This window comes from Temnothorax nylanderi, unplaced genomic scaffold, assembly GCF_030848795.1.
Source record: "Temnothorax nylanderi isolate EJ_2023f unplaced genomic scaffold, tnyl_v1.0 TNYL_tig0038_pilon, whole genome shotgun sequence".
In the NCBI taxonomy this organism is placed as follows: Eukaryota; Metazoa; Arthropoda; class Insecta; order Hymenoptera; family Formicidae; genus Temnothorax; species Temnothorax nylanderi.
In genome coordinates this window covers 493,159-514,216 of record NW_027249100.1, presented here as the reverse complement: position 1 = coordinate 514,216, position 21,058 = coordinate 493,159, and the positions used below count along the sequence as shown (strand labels likewise).

Genomic DNA, 21,058 nt, shown 5'->3' with positions numbered 1-21,058 from the left:
GCGCAAACGACAGCTACCGGCATTGTTACGCGATGGGCCTTCTCTTATCGTCTCAGAATGCTCTTTGCCGACGCTGTGGCTGCCAGGGGGAAAGGTTGGTACCCTTCGGCACCTTAAAAGGTCACCGTGACGACGAACGTTTCAGTGGCGTCGATGCAGTCGCTCCGACGTACGTGCCTTCCTCCCCTTTCACCTTTTCTGTCTCGCCTTTGCATTGCCTCTATGAGCCTTCCCACACGCTTGATGTACGGTTACTCGGCCGTGATCACGCGGAGCATTTTCGGTAGTATTTCTTTGATCCTAGATTTTGTACATGTGCTGTATCTCATCTTACATATACAGCTTTAGCCAAAATTATTAGGCACTCCTATAATCATTACGCTGTACTGAATCTAATACCAGGAAATATTTCTATTGTTTAAAAAGTGTCTACTAGAGCGTTCATTATTATGAACGTGTTTATGCGTTTATTTTTTATTTCTTTCAAAAATAAATATTTCAAAAGAAAAAAAGCTTTATTTCAATAGAGTGCTTAATAATTTTGGCCAATGCTGTATATAATACATATAATAATGTTCGATATTTGAGTAGCTCAAATTTAGATACTTAAGAGATTCTTTGTACAAAGCTTGCAGACATATATTAACCTGAATGCAGATTAATATATGTCTACAAGCCTAGTATGTAGAATCTCTTAAGTATTTAATGGTTCGAGCTATTATAACATTTCGTTTCAAGTACGTTACGCGTATCCGCGTTCGACAGCGTTCGCAAAAATTGTCCGGTATTACGAGAAACCTATGTACCGCTACGTCGAATGACATTACGCCACTCCTTACCTCTTCTCCGCATGTGCTTCTTTTTAATCCTTCCAGTAATACGCGATAACAGCCATGCGGCATTTAGCCGAGCCACCGTATATTTGTGACTTCGTTTATTACCCGCATGCACGTATCTTGACGAGTGCCACCCCAGCAGTATAGTATTAAAACACCGTAACCCGAATATCGACCGCATATTTACTCTGACTAATGAGCGCTTGATAGGCACTGTTAATTATTGTTAGGCAACATAATTATTACCGAGAGTAACGGGACACGTCAATGGCCCCGCGTAAAGGAGATTGCTTCGGGAGAAGGTCTGAGCCGACAACGCAGCCTTCGACGTTTATAGATCGATGACTCCTGATCGTTAACCGTTTACCTATCGTAGGCGCGTCATCTCACGTAAGAGTACGCCGTTATTAATTATGCATTATATTTTCCTCACGTCATACACGTTTCAGTTCCTTATTAATCATTGAAATCTTCAACACGTTTCAATCAAGCTACAGGGATACGAATGTACATTTATATTTTTGTATGTGTGCATGTACGTCGTCAAAATGTGGCGAGAAGATTCGAGAAGATAGTCCTACAAAAATTATTGTCTGTTACTCACTTAAACATTTCCCCATTTGTGTCGTTATCGGATAACATATCGGAGTGTTCTCCGCCTCGAGGGACCGAATTATCTGACGATCTTCACGCCAGTGACGCTATGGTGGTCGTCTACAAAAAGAAATCAACTAATTGCAGGCCGGCGCTCGCCGGCTAGATTCCGGGAATGATGCGAAACAGTATCCTTCCGACTAATTAAATTACTTGCCGTGAAATCAGCGGGTGAGCGAAACCACGCCGGGGACGGATAGAAAAGGAGACATGAAAATTGCGAGGAAAGGGATGAAGAGAGAGAGAGAGAGAGAGAAACACAGATTACACTTTGCCTCGGATTATGCAATAAATTGTTGGATTAACATCCGTTTCTACCGGCGATAACGAATCCCGTCGTGATTAAAATTGTCCAGGCCGCGTGCAAATCGCGCTAATGATCCGCAAGCGGTGACGAGTTTGCGAGGCGTATTTTTTAACAGCCCCGCGAGATCGCCTCGGGCTTCCTCGTAAATACACCCACGCGCACACTCGTATTCTCCACTTTCGATACATCCTGTTAAGCATGGAGAGCAAAGAAACGTAATAAATGACAACAGTCAACCATTTCCAATATTAACTATGGAAATTTCGTTGCAAGATGTAATTCTCGTGTGTAACTACATGTATATTTTCACCGAATCTTCGCGTAATTGACATTAAAAGTCATCTGGCACAAGTTATTCTTGCCAGCTTCCCCTGATCCTTGTCGAGAAACTGAAATAGTAATAATAATATCCAAGATTTCATGTAACATCGTTTTGTGCATATTGTTATAGCAGCTTTGCTTCAGCGTATCTATAATGCGCTCGACATTATGTATATACCTACTTATCTAGAATCTAATATTGACTCACCGGATTTATGTGTTTAAGCCAGATAAACCACATTCAGTGAAAAGTCAATTTGTACTAATGAATGTTAGACACTGTTCAGTGTACCGTTATTTACCACGTCTACTTTGACGAAATATCAATACTTGATTAATTATTGACACTATATCCAAAGTAAAGAATTAAATATGCGATCCATTGGACAACAGGCGACTATTCATTAATTTTTAACTGAATTAAAATTTCTTTAACTCACTCTTGCACGATGTATAATATTTTATAAAAAATTGTGATGAGAAATATGATGAAGTAAGAAGCTGATCAAATCAATTTTATTTTGGACCGCATGTGGCATTTCTAAATTTTACATATTTTACATTTAGAAATAAAAAGATGCTTGCTCTTAATCAGTTCTATATATTGACACAGTCTCCTTGTTAGTTTGTTAATTGCATTGTCCAAGCGATACAAGTTAATAACCAAGAAATTTTTCTCTCGCCCAGTACGGGTTTAATATCGTGTAAAGTTGTATGCTTATAGCATCCCTTATGGCATCTCAACGAGCACAAATCTACCAGCGGTTTTCGCTCGCTCCTAAGACCGGCACCATTCGCCTAATTAAGCGAAAAGATTTTTCCATCTTCGCGTGCACGCTCCGGAATCCTGTTTTCTCTCGCTTGTAGAAATCGTTAATTCGACGACGGAAGGTCTCCGTGCGAATTTGCGAGCGAGCGCAGATCCGCGGAGATCAGGTCGACAACAGCGGGGGGTACAAGGCGGCGCGACAAGAGAGTATCACTAATTCAAGGTGCTTCCGCGTGAGAAGTGGTGCTCCGGATGATCTCTCTCTTTCTCTCTTTCTCTCTCTTTCTGTTTTTGTGGCCGTGCGAGGCTCGTGCTGGTGGTGAAGTTCACGATGGCGTGTTTCTTCGTATTTACGCGCCGCGATTCGGTACGGTACGCGGCGGGAACTCTCACGCGTTTACCGCGGCAGGACGGTAGCCTTGTCTTTGATTTCTTGTTTCTAAGCGGACGAGGTCCGCCGCCAGCTGATAGCTAATTGGTCGCGCAAGTGCGAAGTAAGAGTGGGCGAGTAACGACTCGGCGTTTTATCGCGGGTTTTATCGGGGTGCTTTATCGACGAATATAACGCGGCCCTCGCGACAGCTAGTACTTATGAGTACAGCGACACAAATAGGTTGCTGAGTATATTTGCAGTATCCGCGTCTATCGCATAGTTTCCTTTGGTCGTGAGACTTTATCATAATGGTCACCGTTTTACGGTACGTTTAAATATGCACTGTTTTACTGTGTTAGTTTTGTTTGAAATAACTATATATAAATGAATAATAAATATGAAAAATTCCAGCACAATATGAATAACCTTACGAGAAGCTTATATGCTTGGAATATGTTGTATTTCTTTTCTTTATTTTTCATAGAATGCGTTTTAACAAAAGTGAATGAATAAATGCTAAATTAATCCAATTTTTTTATATAAGAGTTGTTTGCCGTTGTATATGTTACCTAACCATCTTAAAAAAATTATTTTTAATTAGAAAAATTTTTATCTCCGAGAACTGAAAATATACAAGAATTTTTTCACTTTTGTCTCTATTCTTTTAAACGTTAATTACCAAATTATTTTTTGAGAAGTACCAATGACTGGTTTATTTTGAAGAAGAAAACGTTATTAGTTGTATTGTAATTTTAAAAATAAGATGTTAATTTTTCACAATAATAATCAACTTGCGTCCCGATTTTCGTCCTCAATCCATTCTGTAACGCGCTCACGAGATGTCGGTCAACTAATGCAGACGTTTGCATTGAATTGGCCGGTGTATCCTCGATCCGGAATCCCCCGCGTCGGGAGTGACTGATCTCGCGCAATATTATTTACATGAAACATAATCCGCGGTGCTCGCGCGACTTGCTTGGTATGAGGGGGGAAACGAGAATATATGGAGCTTACGAAGAAGCGAAGCTGGATTACGACTAGTAATGAACTTACAGTGGATCTATCGTTGTCTCTTGGAACTCGAACATTAATTGAACTTTCCTTCTCTGTCTTATATTATAGATAAGACTATAATCTAAGAAAGAATTGTCGAAGCGCATGTAACCTATTTTTAAAATTCCAAGGAACCTAAGCAAAACAATACATAGAAATTCTTTCTATGAAAATATAGGAATCTTAAAAATAATCTGCGATTACTATTTAGAAATTATGTTTATTTACAATTATTTGTTAATAGAAATTACAAATTTTTAGTAGACAAATAGTTGTAAATTCGTGGAATTATTCTCCTCAGTATTTGTGATTTTAAGCCACAAGTACTGTTTATCGGTGAATTTGCCAATGATTTGAATAGAAAGAGAATGTCGTAATCAAATTTGTCCGCATATCTCTCTCTCTCCTTCTCTTGCTCTCCTTTTCTCTCTCTCTCTCTCTCTCTCTCTCTCTCTCTCGTTGTGACATCCGCATCTTCCTAGAGAAACTCGTTCTTAATATTCTCCTCTCTTGTAATTCCATCTCATCTCGCGACGCGACATTTGCGAGCTTGGCCGATTGCAACAACATTGTTGGTAAGCGCGAGATGGAAGTAAGATGGTCCAGGTGAGCAACAGAGAAACCGGCGGGAGAGAGAAGCGAGGGTGGAAGAGGAGGAGGAGGAGGAGGAGGAGGAGGAGGATAGTCCTGTAGGTGAGACTAGCTTTCTCCACAATGCAATTGCCTGCACGCGCACGATTCGCACCGCAGAGTATAGACTCTCGTGGAGTCCATTGTCCTTATTGCATGCCCGTCTCCCTTGTAGTTTAGTGGGTTACCCACCTGGAGATTTTCTTTAGACGAGACATTAGATAATCGCTCGCGTCATAGCGTCACAGTTTTGCCATGGAATACGCGCGAGAGGTAATAAGAGAAATGATTGCGCGCTTGTGCAGTATATTATCTCGCGTCTCGGTCATTACATCTTGTCTTGCAGAATAACAATTATCGAACACTAGTATTTTTTGTATTTTTTGCATCTTTCTAATCTTAGATTCAATCTATTTATGATTTATATTACCTAACTGATTTCGAGTAGCATGTCATTAATTAGAATTCAGATTTTGTTAACTGGAATTGATATAGCTTGATTAAAAGATACTTATTTAACTGTAAATTAAGTTCTAATTCTCAGAAAGGTTTGTAAGATAATAATCTATTAATTTTATTTAATTGGAAAGACGTATAAGGAAAAGAATACAGAAGAATTTTCTTGCTCGACAATTCTCTTCGTTCTAGTATTCGTATCGACGGAAACTCGGTTCGTGAGTTTTTCCACGCGTGGCATATACGTACCCCGCGGTGCATCGAGTTTGACGCACTTTCAGGGTCGATGCGTTTTTTGTTGTGCGAGACTTACGAATGCATCGTGCGTGTAGTAAAAGTCCTACGCAAGTATAAAGCGCAACGGGAGGCCAGGCTATTGCGTCCTTTCCTGAAGATAATAGGAAAAAGTTGGAGGAGAAACAGAAAGAGGCTAAAGATAGTTTTCATACAAAAAATTAATTTCATCATAACTATTGTAACATTTTAATTTTACAGTGCTTTGCTTAATACATATATGCAGAACTAAATAAGTTAAGCATGATAGAAAACTTTGAAAAATAAACTACGATTTTAATAAAATGTATTTATCTGAGGAGTAGAAAAATGCAAATTATTTTTTAAAGAATAGTTCGGAAAAGTTTAGAATTATATATACGCATTTTTACATACATATTTGAGATAAATCAAATAGTTATAGATAAATACAATTAGATCTTAAAACTAACATAAAAATAATATTGATATTTTTTACGATGCCGTGAACAAAACACAAAATTTGACGAAAGAAATGTTAACTAATTTCAAAGCTATCCACGAGGAACGTGGCTCGTAACGCTCCGTTCCTGAAGGAGGAGGACGATGCCGGTGCGTCCGGTGAGAGGAGGGCCGGAACGGTGGTGCATCGGCGAATCTAACGACCAAATCTCAACGCCAGTGTAAAATGCAAAACAGCAGCGAGCGCTGAAGCGAGCGCGGCGAGGCGAGGTGTGGTAGAAGAGCTTCTTCCCCGAATGCGAATTCCACGATGCGTGGCGACCAAGGTGGAGGTCGGGTGCTCTCCGGTGAATCTCTCCTCATCCTGCGCTCGCGTCCTTCCTCCGTCTCTTCCACGCTCCGTCCTGCCGCCCTTGCTCTCCACGCGGGAGTGCGTGAAGCAGAACGAAAGGGGGATACGGACTGTCTCGGCTCTGGACTCGCTCCTTCCTTCCTCTCGGCCGTGCCTGTGTGTCTCGCGAGATATATTCACTTCTTTTGCATAATAGAGAAAATCCTGCAGTGGCGATCGTATCAATAGGCAAACCAAAAGGGCTCAATTTATATTTTGTGCTTGATATAAAAAAAAGAAAAAAGATTTTCAAGAACAATTATAAAGTTTTATTTTTATAATGTTAGATATATCCTTTTTATGAAGTTTAAATTTGTTAGAATGTTTAGTACTAAAAAAATGAAAGGAAATGATAGCGTTAAATTGTTACAAAAGGAACAAATCATCGAATTGGCTACTCATCCGAGTATTTCTGTGATTTATTCTTATCAGCTTATATTTCTAATATTGGCATTATCATATCTATTGAATTAATATTTATTTCATATAACTACACTCTACATGTTACTCATTTCCAAAATAACTGCCGAATTAAAATCCTTTGAACTTTCGCTTCACGGATAAAGAGGTGAAGAATGTTTTTTTTTTAAACTGTTCTTTCGCTTCTTTTTTACAATTACTCTTCTCCAGAAATTCATCAAGGAGAGTGTCTAAAATTGTGTTAATCACACGTAAATGGATGCCATACGAATTAATGTCGCGGTGCGCTACTTTCTGGAAATTAATGGTTCGCTCTTTTGCGCGAATTTCCGCAACAAAGAGCGACAAAAGTACGCGTTATTTAACAGCACTTTCGCTGTACTAAACTTCATTAACCATCATCGCTGGTTCTCACTCACCTCTCGTCTGTCATTCCCCGGTGAAATTAGCGCTCGACGCTTTCCTGGTCGGATTATGAAAACGTGGCACGTGTGTGCGATCACCTTTATCCAATTATTTTCAGACTTTTATCTCCGACGAAACACAGTGCTGCAGCGATACGTGTAATGGACGGCACGTGTTACGTACAAGTATGTCAGTCATTCTGTTACAACATCTAATCAGCGCTCATAGATAATGTGCCCTATCCTTCATTTACTTTACTGTTACTCAACGTACAAATGAAACTTTCGTGCTTTGAGATTGATAAGCATTAATCTATTATCGATTTTTTTTATAACCCATTAGGGTAAGTACTATTTGCCAGAGAAGTATATAATCAAATATAAGATAATAGAATATCGAGAGATAGTGACAAGCGTTAAATTTTCGTACAAGATTTCAGATATTCAGTCATCGTTAAAATTTCCATAGGGGAATCCACAACGTAAGGATAAAACTTTCTGCTTTTGTTGCGTTTTAACTTCCGAAGGAAAATTTTGTAATGTGAAGTCGGGTGTGTCATGCGTGACAGGGAGGAGCGTCACGGGGCGATCTCGAGCGGGGTGCGTGAGTTAAGATCGCGTATACTGTTAATAAATAATGCAGTAATGGACGTTCGGGTTGAAGAGGTAGCCGGTAAATGCGGCGGAACGGAGAAAGCCGCATTATTTACGCCCGCTGGCGGCTGGCTGGCGGTGACAAGTTTAAAAAGCCGCGGGAAGTAATAACCGAGGTGTCCGCGGATTAAAAGGCGTGACACTGCTAGTTCCAGCGATCATTCTTCCTCGCAACGATGTAATTAAATCTTACAATATACGTACGTACGTTTGTCTACTCCTTTACGACCACTCCGCCCCGCGTCTCCCCCCCCGCTGCCGGTTGCGTCATGTGTGTAATGTTATGCTAACGGCGACGATCCGGGCCGCGACAATCGAGCCACGAAACCAACGCCGCGCCGGTGACTGAACGTTTGAGACCTTGACGCGCGAATTCACGTGGTCACTTCTCTTAACGGGACTTTTCGCGAACCCAAAACACGAGTCTTCTCGGCATATACATGGTTTAGCCTCGAGGCTACAATATAAGTGTTGTGCGGACTGTATGGGCTATCGCGAACGTGTTCGAGCCTGAATGACGCTTGTCTCGTAGTCGAATCATCGATAATTAAAGCGTGGGTCAAAACAGCTGCGTAACCATCTAATTTAAAAGTTTTCAGACTGGAGAACGTTCTAAGTCGAAAACCTTTCCTGCTAAGTTTATCAGGCTATTATATATTAATAGCTAATCTTTCCTTTTTTAGTCGTGATTTATAAACACGCAATTTTTTATTTAAAAAATCGTCATTAAAATGATAAAAAAGATACATCGTGTATATGTATGTTAAGATTGGAAAATAAGAGAGGAGAGATGCAGAGTATTCGAGAAGCGTGTATTATTTAAATCGTTTTATTTCGAAATTTTTGCCTCTTGCTTTCCTCGGACAATTTGTAGGGAAATAAGAGGGGAAAGAAAGGAAAAACGCTCGTGGAGGAAACGAGCGTGCACGATAGCCTCGTTAGCGAATCGCGACTTAATGTCTCACTTGGCGAGCGAAATTGATAGCGGCGCAATTAGACGCGTAAATTGTACGCGTCTGCTCGTCGTTGCTCGTTGGGCGCGCGCAGCGAGGCGGGCCTATCTGTCCATAAAATGACAATGTACTCCGATGCGAGAGCGCGGTGGTAGTTACGTACACGGTAAAACGTTTAGATCCGCGCCGTAAGATAACCTTCGTCGTAGCTTACCGAGCGCGTCGCCGGTTGGCTCTCTCTCTCTCCCCCCCCTCTCTCTCTCTCTCTTCCACCCGCGGCTATTCCCGCGTGCCCGATGTACGCCCGCGTACGGATGTGGCTATACGCACCGTGCGCTCGTTCCTCCGGTGCGTACACGCACCGGAATACGCATCGCGAAACGCTGTTCCCGCGGCGTGCTAGCGACGAGTTCGCCCCGCCGGGTATAATACTCCAAACGGAAACAGATGGCGAAGGTATCTTATCATTCTCACTCAGGCACCGAGACGTATAATTTTGCTAGAAAAGAATAAAACATATATTTTTTAAGGATATGAGAACTTGGCATTTGAAAAGCGCAAAGATATATCTAATCGTATCGATGTTTGGTAAAATTAAAATACGCTGGTAATACAATAATACGGGTATAATCTTGTCTTCGGCGATTGTCACACCCGACTAGACGCCAAAGTCAAACGGCCGAGTGGCGATGCAGGACGAGACCTGAAAAATGATCGCCGCTTTAACGACTCATTTCCCTTCGCGCCGCGATAAAACGGCTCGCTTTCATCGGGCATGTACCTCACGTGCAACGTCCTCGGCGCCGTCGTTTCCTGTTTCCTTCCTTATCTCCGCCGGCAGAAACAGGAAAATCCACGAAAGCCCATACGTTATCTGCCACGTACGGTCAGGGTTCGCACACAGTACCCACGAGAGACGAGATATCAGCCGCAATGCACACCGCAACACACACGATCCGCCCGTTGCGGAAACGCCAAATGAATTATTTCGCAGCCGCGCACAATCGCCAGAATTATTTCACTCGAGAAGATTCATTGTCGCAGTCTGGTGCATCCTCCGGAGAGATCTGAGATTATGTTTTTAACGAAATTTATAGAAGAAGAGCTATTTTGATAACCTATGGTTCTAAAATATCTATCTGAATTATATTTCTTGATGTAAAGTCGGTGCTTTCTTTAAAAAGAAGTTTAATTTCACGTCTTTATGCAACTCTTAATCTATGACAATTGAAAATAAATTACTAAATTTTAGATTGAAATTCTGCTACGGTAAAGGTTACTTAGACATTAAACGAAAAAAGAGATTCTGTATTTATTTTTAGTTGCTAGTTGCTATATTTAATTAACAAAATCTTTTTATTTCCGCTTTTATCACTTCGAAGCTGTATCTTAACAGTTTTGTTAAGAAAAAATTTACATTAAACCTACATTAAAGTCAAATAATACGTCTGTTCTGGGATATTCTGTACATCAATGTTGCAGACTACGGAGGATATTACAGTAATATGCCACGGGCAATACGTTTCCAGGAGTTTAACGTAACGGCGAGACTGACCGTCATGATATTCTCATGATATTCGACTTATCGATTCTCTTCATCTTGCGCGATTATAAAGTAGCTGCTCCATATAACGCAACGTAATGGGTTAATCAAGTTTCGCTCAGAGGCCTTGCTTCCGACTGATGTACGATGTCATTACGCTCATAAATCTTGCAAGTCGCGCGAAAGAGGGAGAGGAAGAGAGGAGAGAGAGGGAAATAAAGATGGAGGGCAGAGGAAAAGAGAGATCAAGTGTGACGAAAACAATGTTTTCTCCGTCGTGTTATCCGTCGTGCGAGGAATTTTAATTCGAGTTAACGTGACGAAATACCGTGTAAAAGACTCGTATACGCGTCGCGCGAGCCGCCGATGCGGCGCGCGGCGGCCAGACTGATGGGACAGCAGTGCGTTTACGTGCTAGATACGACGCCAGATCTGGCCGTGCTCGTCCTGTAAACTAGGAAATTATTCAAATTAGTTATGCAGAATTCAAAGGGAGTCGTCTAAGCAGCGAGGATAATTGAAGGCTGCCCCGTCTTCGTTTTCGCGACGCGGCGCGTACATCTGCTTGCGCGACGCGACGCTTTTCCTTCTCCCTTCGATCGCACGACGTTTTTCCTGGAGAAAAAGTGCGACGTTCTGTTCACGCGACGAATGCGAAATGCAATCGTGCCGGTTGGATTGCGTGAGCCACATGTCTGATTTGATTTTCTTCCTTTACAGACGATTTACGTTTAAGATTAATCCTTAGAGCAGCTGTCGGATTCTGAGTTATTTACGACTATTTGTGCACGGTTAGAAACGCGAATAAACAATTAAAGTCCAGATTCGGCGGAATTTACGGTTATTACCAAGATTACCAAACTATCGTCCACGTTGCGAGCGGATGTTGCAAGCGTAATATTGCGTCGCTGATGCAAAGTCGCTAGTAAATAAAAAATTGTTTCTATTATGCAAATTTTATCTGCTTGATTTTTCAAGGAATCGTTAATTACAGGACATACTGACAGATTCATTATGCCTGAAATTGCACTTGCCTCATGTATTAACGCGAATCGAGTGTCTTATTATCATAATTTGCCGCAGTTCGTTGTTACATATTTTTAGCCTCGCGTTTTGCTCCTGGATAATGCGTCGTGTAGAACACGAGGTGCAAATCGCGAAGATGGTCGGTTAATCGATAGCCGCGCGCGAATCTGTCGCATCGGCATTATCGTCACGCGTGCATTTTTTTCTTTCTGTTGCAGAACCGAGCCACCGGTGCCCAAAGTCAACAAGTGAGTAGAACGTGTATCGAGCGTGAGTACCTCTCGTTCGCGCATATTATAATTACAAACTCGCGAAGAGCGGTTTTGCAGTTAATGCTCGTTTCACATGAGATTTATGCTTCTCTCGTTCGGCTCCGCACGCTTACACGCGGGCATGCATAAAATTGTGCGTGTGCGCGAGCGCACACGCAACTCCGCCGACCGAGGTGATTCTTAATTAGATTCTAAATTACGCGGCAAAACGAGACGAAAACGCTTAAATTGTGGCGTGCCGTGGAAGTAAAGCCACTTTGGAAAGGCGTGTTTCCGTGGAAATGAATCCAGTTGCACACGTTCTGGAACGATTGATTGATTGAGTCGGTCGTCGCACGTGACGGAAGGGAAAAGATAGTGTACGCGTTCCATAATGCGCGGCTTCCGGTGATTTTTCCTGCCGCAACGCAGGCATACGACGATTACGGATTTCGATGGTAATTGGGACAAATGGGGGGACTTGGCAAATTGAAGTACATCTGCGCAAGAGATATCATGTAGAAATTACAAGTGGGATGCTAATCACGACGTATATAGGTGCTACGCTCCCTTAGTGGTCACGCAATCTCGTATGACGAAGAAGGCACGGTGAGAGAGAAAATGACAAAGGAGAAAGATTTAGAATGAGAAGCTAAAACGAACCTAGATTACTTCAAATTTATACATTATTTATCGGCCAGTACTTCCAGTTTGCATATATTTCTTTTAGCAGTAAATTCAATCTCTAAGATTAGGGCAATAACGCGTAGTGCAGTTATAAAAAGAGAATCAAGAATCGAAAAGTTAAAATTGTATGTTTTTGAAATTATGCTATTGAAAATTACATATTACTCTCAGAGTTCTAAAACATAGAAAGCTCGTGGTACCGCAAAATATGGAATGGGAAGTCGGTCGCGTTCAAAGGGCCTGGCGTAATTGAGAGATCACACCAATTAGGCGCGCCTTTAACGGTTTTAACTGTCAGGCGGAAGTCGATACATCCCCGGGCTCTGTATTTGCATTCTGATTATAAGCTTGCACAAAGCTAAAGCGTCGCGGCATCGTTGTATCTCGTTACGTTCCCCGCAATCCCTCGTCGCTTTGCGCCCGTGTTACTGGCGATAAATAGAAAAAGAAATGAATCTAATCCAGCTAGGAGAAATCGTCGCCTCAATTTGCCCGAAGCTTTTTTGCCGCTGAATGATTTCATTGATTTCAAACCTCGCCTTCTCGTTTACCCGCCGGTCTGCATTTCCATTTTGATTATAAACGAGCGCAATCGCGCGGCGCGCGACGTTGGCGTGCCCGGAACAGAGATCATCCGAGACATAAACGCAACACGCCCTCCTATCGCTTCTCGTTACACAAGACATTTAACGCGATTCTGTTAATCCCAAATTATGTTTATTGAAGCAGAAAAATCACGTACAGCATTTAGCAATGCAACCTTATGTTTTAAAATATGTATATTTTACATTTAATATCTCGTATTTCATACGTACATATTTAATAATAAAATAGAAATTGGCAAAATGGTAAGAAATAAAAATGTTAGGAATAATATTTATAAATTTATTATTATTTTAAAAACAAAAATGAATTTAAATAGACTCGAAAAATAGCAATGTCAATTACCAAAGTCTAATTTTTTATGTCGTATAATAGTGACACTTGAAAGGATAATTTATTTAGTAAAGTGTATGCAAAGCTCGGAAATTATAAATACTCAGACGCATGTGTCATAGTATTCAACGACATAGCCATTACATTCTTTTTCTTTAAAAAGAAAAAAATGCGTGATGTTTAAGAAAAAAAAATGTTTTTGTGAAATGCAAAATTTCTAATTTCTTCGTTTTATATTGATTAATCGTACATTAATTTTAATATATTAATTTTATTGAATACAGTCGGCAAGCACTCGTTCTTATTTGCATATCGTTAATAAAAATATTCGATATTGACATCAGCACGATGACGTGTTGTGCAGATTAAAAATAATGAGGCATTGAACTCATTATGAAGTAATACCGGTGTCGCAGCATTGCTGAATACAAATATTAATAAAATCAAATCAATTGTACGGCATTAACTGGTCTTATATCGAGATTTCTTACGAGATTCAAGTTTTTACACTTTTTACATTCAAATTAATTTTTCAGGTTATAAAATAAAAGAGAAATAAAAGGAAGAAATAAAAAAATATCTTTGAATGAGGTGCATTAGCCTAGTATATAACATGTATTTGGATAAAACCGTATTTCCATCAGATATTACCATTATCGTAAGATGACGATAATGATTTATGAATATTAGACAATTATAAAGTAGATAAGTATATATGTATTTTACTTTCAAATATTGTTTTATTCACTTATATATAATATTTGTATAATACATTTAACTTAATTCAATTATATGTCTATAAGTTACACGTGGTAATGTACATGCGTGTTTTCTAGCAATTTTCGTAAATTCTCAAATATGTCACACACATTAAAAATTTCAAAGTTATTATTGGGATAAATTTAATGTACTAGCTCACGCAAAACTGATCGTGATAACTTAATCTTTCGTGAATCTCGCTATCAAAGATTTGCTGTAGCTCATCTTGTACACTTGTATATTTTATTTGATTTGTACGAGGCGCCCATCGTCATAACTCAAATATATCGCGGCGTGTATAGCCAATATTATAAGGCACGGCGAAGAGGGAGATTTGAGAGGAGCGGACGCGGCGTTGTCGTGAAATAATATTAATTATCGGCGCGACGTTACGGCGAGTCAAGGCGAGCTGGCCGCTCTCTCCCTTAGGAATTCCGGTCCTCGTCTAAAGGGAGAGTATCCCCGTCCGCAGGATCCGCATTTCCATTCCGATTACAAGCTGCTAGGAGCGTACAATGTTGTACCCTTGCTATTACTCAGGTTCCCTCGTATTATTGCTTCTGATGAGCGGGTCTTTTTCCTAACTCTCTCTCTCTCTTCCTCTCTTTCCCTTGTTCTCGTATCGCGCTCCGTCTCCGTCCGTCGTTGTTTCTGATTTCTTCATGGGATTCCTGCGGTTCTACCGCGAACCGCGCGGAAAAAGGCAGGATGTGCGCGGGGATATTTCGACCTTGCGCGATTCCCGCGTATGAGCCATACGTGGCTCGTCTTTTTTTCTTTCTCCCGTAGTGTGGGATGACTCTGACAGGCGGACTCTCTGAGGCCACGGTTGAATTTTCTCGTGGCACGCAAGCGGCGAAACGAGCGGACGAGCTTCCCTCGTTAGACTGATACGCGGGAATATAACACTTTGAATACTTTCGCGAATTGATGACTTCATCGATTGCGAGAGGTCGGCGTGCGTTTTGATTATAATGATTATCAGCCGCCCTTCTGATGATTATCCGACGCGAAGGAGACGCTACGTTGTAACGCCACGCAATTTTTTCTTCTTTCTTCAAGTTAAAGTCTAAATAATTTGGTGACACGTTACTTTTCTTAATAAGAAATTATTTTTATATAATTGTGATTCTATATAATTTCCATAAATATCTTTAAATCTCCTTTCTAGAACGATTTAATTTAGACGTTAAACGAAGAGCTGTGGTCTTGGAGAGAAAGCCGGTTCATTAATCATCGCATTTAATAAAACATTACTGGGGACTCTAATCATTATGCTTTTCGCGCGTCCGAGTGCACAAGTCGCTATCTTCGATCGATGCCTGAAGGCTCGTATTCGAATTTCGCGAGCTTCCCGTCTTACTGCCTCGCCCCCGGTGTGGAATTATTCCCTTTACAATTACATCGGCGATAACAGGTCAGCCTGTACCTCCGGCTTACGCCGTACGCAAATCCTTCTTTGATGCACCGCACCGACGACGGCGAGGCTGAATTCACGCGAGCGTGCACGCACATACGCATCCGTGTTTGCACGCATCCGTTGATACGTTTGCATTTTACATTGTAAGAACGTGTTTGCTCGTTGCCCGATCCCGCGCGCGGTTGTATGTACGACCGGCTTAGCGGCCCGAGCAACGTGGTTACGTTAGTCCACAGCGCGTACGGGCTTTATAATGAGTCGATCTTCGTTTGCACAAACGGCCAGCTGACGCAAGAAGAGGGCCCTTCTCGACCGTACGGTCGCGGCTTTTTACTCTTATTACTATGTTACGAGTCCGGTATTTCTTAATCAAGATAATTATTCTCGTAACGTCAAGGTGTCATGTTAAGAAGCCCCGTTGTCTCTCGTTGTTAAAGGATAAGGCGTGCGCGCGCGGTGTTCCTTTCCTCGGAAAGGGTTCTGTCAGGTGTACTTATTCGAGCAAAATTTCACTCCAGGCTGGTCTCGCCGGTTTGTTCCCTTCGAGCCTCTTTCCGTCGTCGTCGTCGAGGATCCTTAATAACAGTTTCGTCGAGGTGAAAACGAGCAGCAAAGGGACCTCGAACTTCGGGGTTGCTGCACCGACGGAAAAAAGTCGCCAAAGATGAATCGCGATTCTCCCTCCTCTGCGCCGTGCCGGGATAAACGCTACATTGCGTTCCGTCTGCATCCGATGATTCGAGGAATCTTTCCCGGCAGAGTGGTTAACGTCGATCAACAAAAGTCCACAAATTTGCATAAATCGAGGAGCGAGCGTACAAAATAATCGGAATGTATTTAAATATTATTTTGGATGGTTTTTCATGGACTGGATAATTGGACCTCTTATGCAGTCGCGTTTAATAGCATATTTGCAGAAGCCTATTGTAACAATATGTTCATTTCAAATAGTTTTATAGATTAAAGTATCTGATTAATGCTTCTTTTTTATAACAATAATTATGAATTTTAAATTAAATATTAGCTCTATATTTAATTTTTTTCTTACTATTTTTTCAAAATTATTTTTATTTAATATTCTGTTATTACAAATGACAGAATTATTAAAAAATTTTGGTTTTAAGTGATATAGGATGATTGCAATGAAATGAAGTAAAAAATATGTTCAAGCACTTCCGCGAACATATTATATATAAATTACACTTTAAGTGAAAGATTATATCTTTATGATTTCTATCGTTTTCAATGTGAATGATATTATAAACGATACATGTGATGACTATATTTCAAACAGCAGACCTTGTACTATGCGAATGAAAGATAATACTAACGAAAGCAGGATATGGGAGGAACGAAAAAAGATTCGCAGCTCGCACGAGACGTATTATGCTCCTCGTCCTACGAGACGGACGAGTATTTTGTTAGATTTAGGGCCAACGCCCAGAACCCTCCTCTTCTCTCGTCGCGTTTTTTTTTTCATACGTGGACACGAGATGGTCCTGCTGAGGCCCAACGAGTAGCTCCGGTGGTTTAGTGCACGGGCACTTTGGGTCTTCCCATAGGCGTGGCGAAAAAATTTGCGTATCGCGAAGAAATGTTTTTAATCTTCCGGCGTTATACAGTTATTATATTCTGCCTTCCTCCAAAACGTGTTTGTAGATTCACAGAGAAACGTTCTCTCGTTATAAACATAACGTTAATTCCTTATTTCCATTTATTTCCTTATGCCATCCTCGCGCTATCGATTCGAGTAGGAAGAAAAAGCGAAAGGGGAAAAAAGGCCGAAACGAATAGGAGAACCAACGTCTATTACTAGTTTCGCATTTTCGCGTTGCATTAGCCGATCTGCATCGTGGATCCCATCAAGAGATCGGCCCCGGAGTACCGTCTTTCTTGGCCTCTCGACACGATCCCTGACCCTTTCGCAATAACCAGGATGCATCGCACGCAACGGCAGTGCTTCGAAACGATCCGCGACTGCAGGCTCCGCGGCGTTACTAGTACTTGTACTTATACTTGTACCCACGCCGATACCAGTACCGGCACTCTATCATTGCTACTTCGTTGCTGCACTTTACTTCGCGTTCGCGTTCACGGCTTCGTGCTACCACGTACTCCATGCTCGGTGCAGCATTCGTGAGAGAAGACACGAGGAGGTTTCACGATGATATTTCGGTTCTCATATAAGAGTCTCGGGATTAATCCGTATGCAAAGTAGGATAGTTAGGTACATAGTATCACTCGCAATCGGAATAAATCCCGTTGCATTCATAAGCAAATGGCTACAATTGCTAAAAGTATAAACAATATTGCGGGAAATGCAAAGGATAAAAGATAAAGCCAGCTGTTACATGTTTATACCGAGACTGTTTATCCCCAGGATTTTTCGTGCACCGCTCAATAGAAATATTCAATTCGATATTGGATTACAAGAGGTCTGCAGTATGTGTCAAGCTACTGCCACAAGGCGCTTGCTCGCGTACATTTTATCTGTACTCATATTCTCACATGTATAAACTCATTGCTCGCGACTATATTGAATTTCAACCTCTCTTTCTCTTTCTCTCTCTCTCTCTCTCTCTCTCTCTCTCTCTCTCTCTCTCTCTCTCTCTCTCTCTCTCTCTCTCTCTCTCGGAATCAACGGCATTGCACATTCTAAAGTCCATCCCAAGGCTAACCTCTTGCAGCAGAAAATCCGAGATTGCTATTCTTTTCTATTAAATACATTTCGCGAGGGTTCTACTTTCGAACGTATTTTGCCTGTTCGAAATCCTTACGCCCTTTTTATTATTCATACGGTGTACGTTCAGGATAATCCGCTTCGTTCTGCATCCTCCTGGTTCGCTTCTATATCCCGGCATTCATGACTGTGACTATTCGAGAGATAATGTACTTCTCTTAATATACTTTTATAAATTCTAAATATGCTTCTTAATGTGCTTCTACAAATTTAAAAAGAATAACTCATACGTAACAAATGTATTAATCTGGTTTACAATCTCTGTAATATTTATGCAGATACTAAAATTTTTTATTAATAATTAGTGCACTTTAAATTTTATAACTTTCTTAAATAATTTACGATTTTTCAAGGATGATTATTGTACGAGATATTAAATTCTTTAATTTTTAATACGATTTTACAGTGAATCTTTTCTTTCTCCTCCAGTTCGATGTTTCTCGCGGTATAATGTAATTTATATTTTGTCTTAGGTATAATAATATTAAATTTATGCATATCTGTTTAAAAATGAAAGATATAATTAGTATACTGTTAATAGTCTGACTGTGCTATCGAAACGTTAGGCTACTACGTAAAAACATTCACTTCGGATAAGATCAAGTGAATAGAAAGCCTGCCATATTTCCACCGATCAATTCGCAATTTGCGCAAATTAAAGGTACATTCGTACTTTCCGGCCACCCTACGCCAATGGCAGGCGTGAAGGGAAGGCACGAAGCACGAAAAAGAGTTTGCCATCGGGCTCGAACACTTTCCAGCGCGCCGCTCCGGAGTTCCACGACCGCGTTTCGGGACAACAGCACGTCGGTACCCAACCGTGGGGCCTCCCCGTCCTTGGTCCGTGTCAGTGGCATAGACCATACAGGGCCCGTTCAAGGTCGAACCGAGCGCGAACGAGCGCCGACGGAGGCGCACGAGGGGCCCCGAGTCCGGTCGACGGTACCTTCTCGGTCGGGGCCCAATGACTGGCGGGGGCAGAATGACGTGGGGCGAAGGGAAGGGCGACCGAAGGGGGACGAGATGATGCCTGACCGAAGCGATCGAGGGCCTCCGCCAAGTGTCATCCTATATACCCGTAGGCCTGCCACGTCGTTCCTCCGCGTCTCAACGCACATTAATACGCGTTATGTGTACACTGGGATGACACCCGCCTTCGTCGCGGTTTTCGCGCTCTCCGACTCTCTTCGTCCTCTTCTACGTCATCTTCTTCTGCGCTGCTTATCTCTCTTTCTCTTTCGCTCTTTGCTCTATTTTTCTTCCTAAATATTTCTGTGGCCCGACTCTTCCGAGAGCGGCACCTTTCTTTCTTCCCGATATATTTCCAGTGAACGATTCCACTCGACGGCTCGTATCATGTTAGTGTTTTAAAACCCTTTCAGGGGAATTAGAGATAGCGACTTGTTCCACTGATGATCAGTGATGTACAGATACATAGTTCATTCTGTGGATAGCGCTTTTAATCGTAATATTAAGTTGGAAGTCTACTACATTTAAATCGAAGGTATCTTATCTTTAATTGATTGTAATAAATTGAATGGAAGAAAATTAAAGATTTTTCTTATTTGGACAATATAATCTTATAAAACATTAAATAAAATTGTTTATCATTTATGATTACTTATGATTTTAAAAAATTTTAAACAATTTTTTCTAATTGATAATTGATTAGTTACATTCTTCAGTCATTCCTTCACGTCTATATGTCTCTTGATTTTTTGATTACTTCGTATTACGACTTAATGACAGGAAATTAGTTTTTGTTGTGCCAGTTCATTCTTAGAATGATTTTTTCTCATTTTTTGGGTTCGAAATTGTTTTTTTGTTGTGGCAGTTTATTCATAAGGTTCATGCTGAGCCGCCGTCGAAATGTTCTCCGAGAAACATATATCTAAAAGTATTTTTTCCTCGTGTTAATTGATGATTCATATGAGATTAGTCAAGAACCTGCCGCTTGAAACACGAATTCATATGGATCAACTTCACGGATTTTGGCTACATATCAATTTTTCTAAAAAGCAACATATATGTTTGCGTGCATGAATGCAACCGATTTGCTTCGTTGTTATTGACCTTTTCGGAATCCATCTAAATTACGTATGCAATTAAACATATAAGATGGAGTTTCTTGCAGAGAACGTAATTAAATGAAAATTACTTGGTATTTCTTGAATGTGACATTTTCATTCTTTGGTAAATACTTTTGTTCGAAAAAAAAAAATGCGTTAAAGTCGGCGTATAAAAGTATGTTAATGTTGGTGCAGCGGAATCTCTTAGATACCTCAGATACCGCTATTTAAAAAAGCTGTTCGGTATTTTAAATACCTAGACGTATAGTCTTGTTACGTAGACCTACGCCTTCTAAGATACAATTACACGTATGTAATTTACTCACACCGGTCTTTTAGTGGCACAGTAGTTCGTGTGAAAATGCTCTAATGCCATCCTCTCCGTGACCAAATGAAGGTAGTGCGCGACTTACATTACGGGGCAGTCCGATTGGCAGTCCACTGACGATGAGTGACGCTGTCACGTTCTGCTCGTTCCGCATAACGGGCCGAGCAGCTAAACGTTTCTGTGACCCGTCGAGGGAGAGAGGTCGACGATATTAATTGTAAATCGACTACAGATGTAAAATTGGCTTAGATTTCTAGTCACGCAATACCACGCTATGCATGACGTAAAATGATCACGATCAGCATAGCCTTATTTATTTAAGGGAGAGGATGATGCGTCGTCCGATGAATATTAGAGCATGTTC

The 21,058-nt window shown here is 41.0% G+C and overlaps 1 protein-coding gene across 3 annotated transcripts in view; it reads left to right on the top strand.

Moving 5' to 3' along the window:
• Positions 1–21,058, top strand: part of Sano (CABIT domain-containing protein serrano) — a 127,168-nt gene that overhangs the window by 50,923 nt on the left and 55,187 nt on the right. For 2 of the 3 annotated variants that reach the window (XM_071703968.1, XM_071703969.1), the window contains exon 3: positions 11,723–11,752. The exons of the other annotated variant lie outside the window; for it this stretch is intronic. The gene's annotated coding sequence lies outside the window, so the exon portion shown is untranslated. The remainder of the gene's footprint in view (positions 1–11,722; positions 11,753–21,058) is intronic. 3 annotated transcript variants of the gene reach the window in all.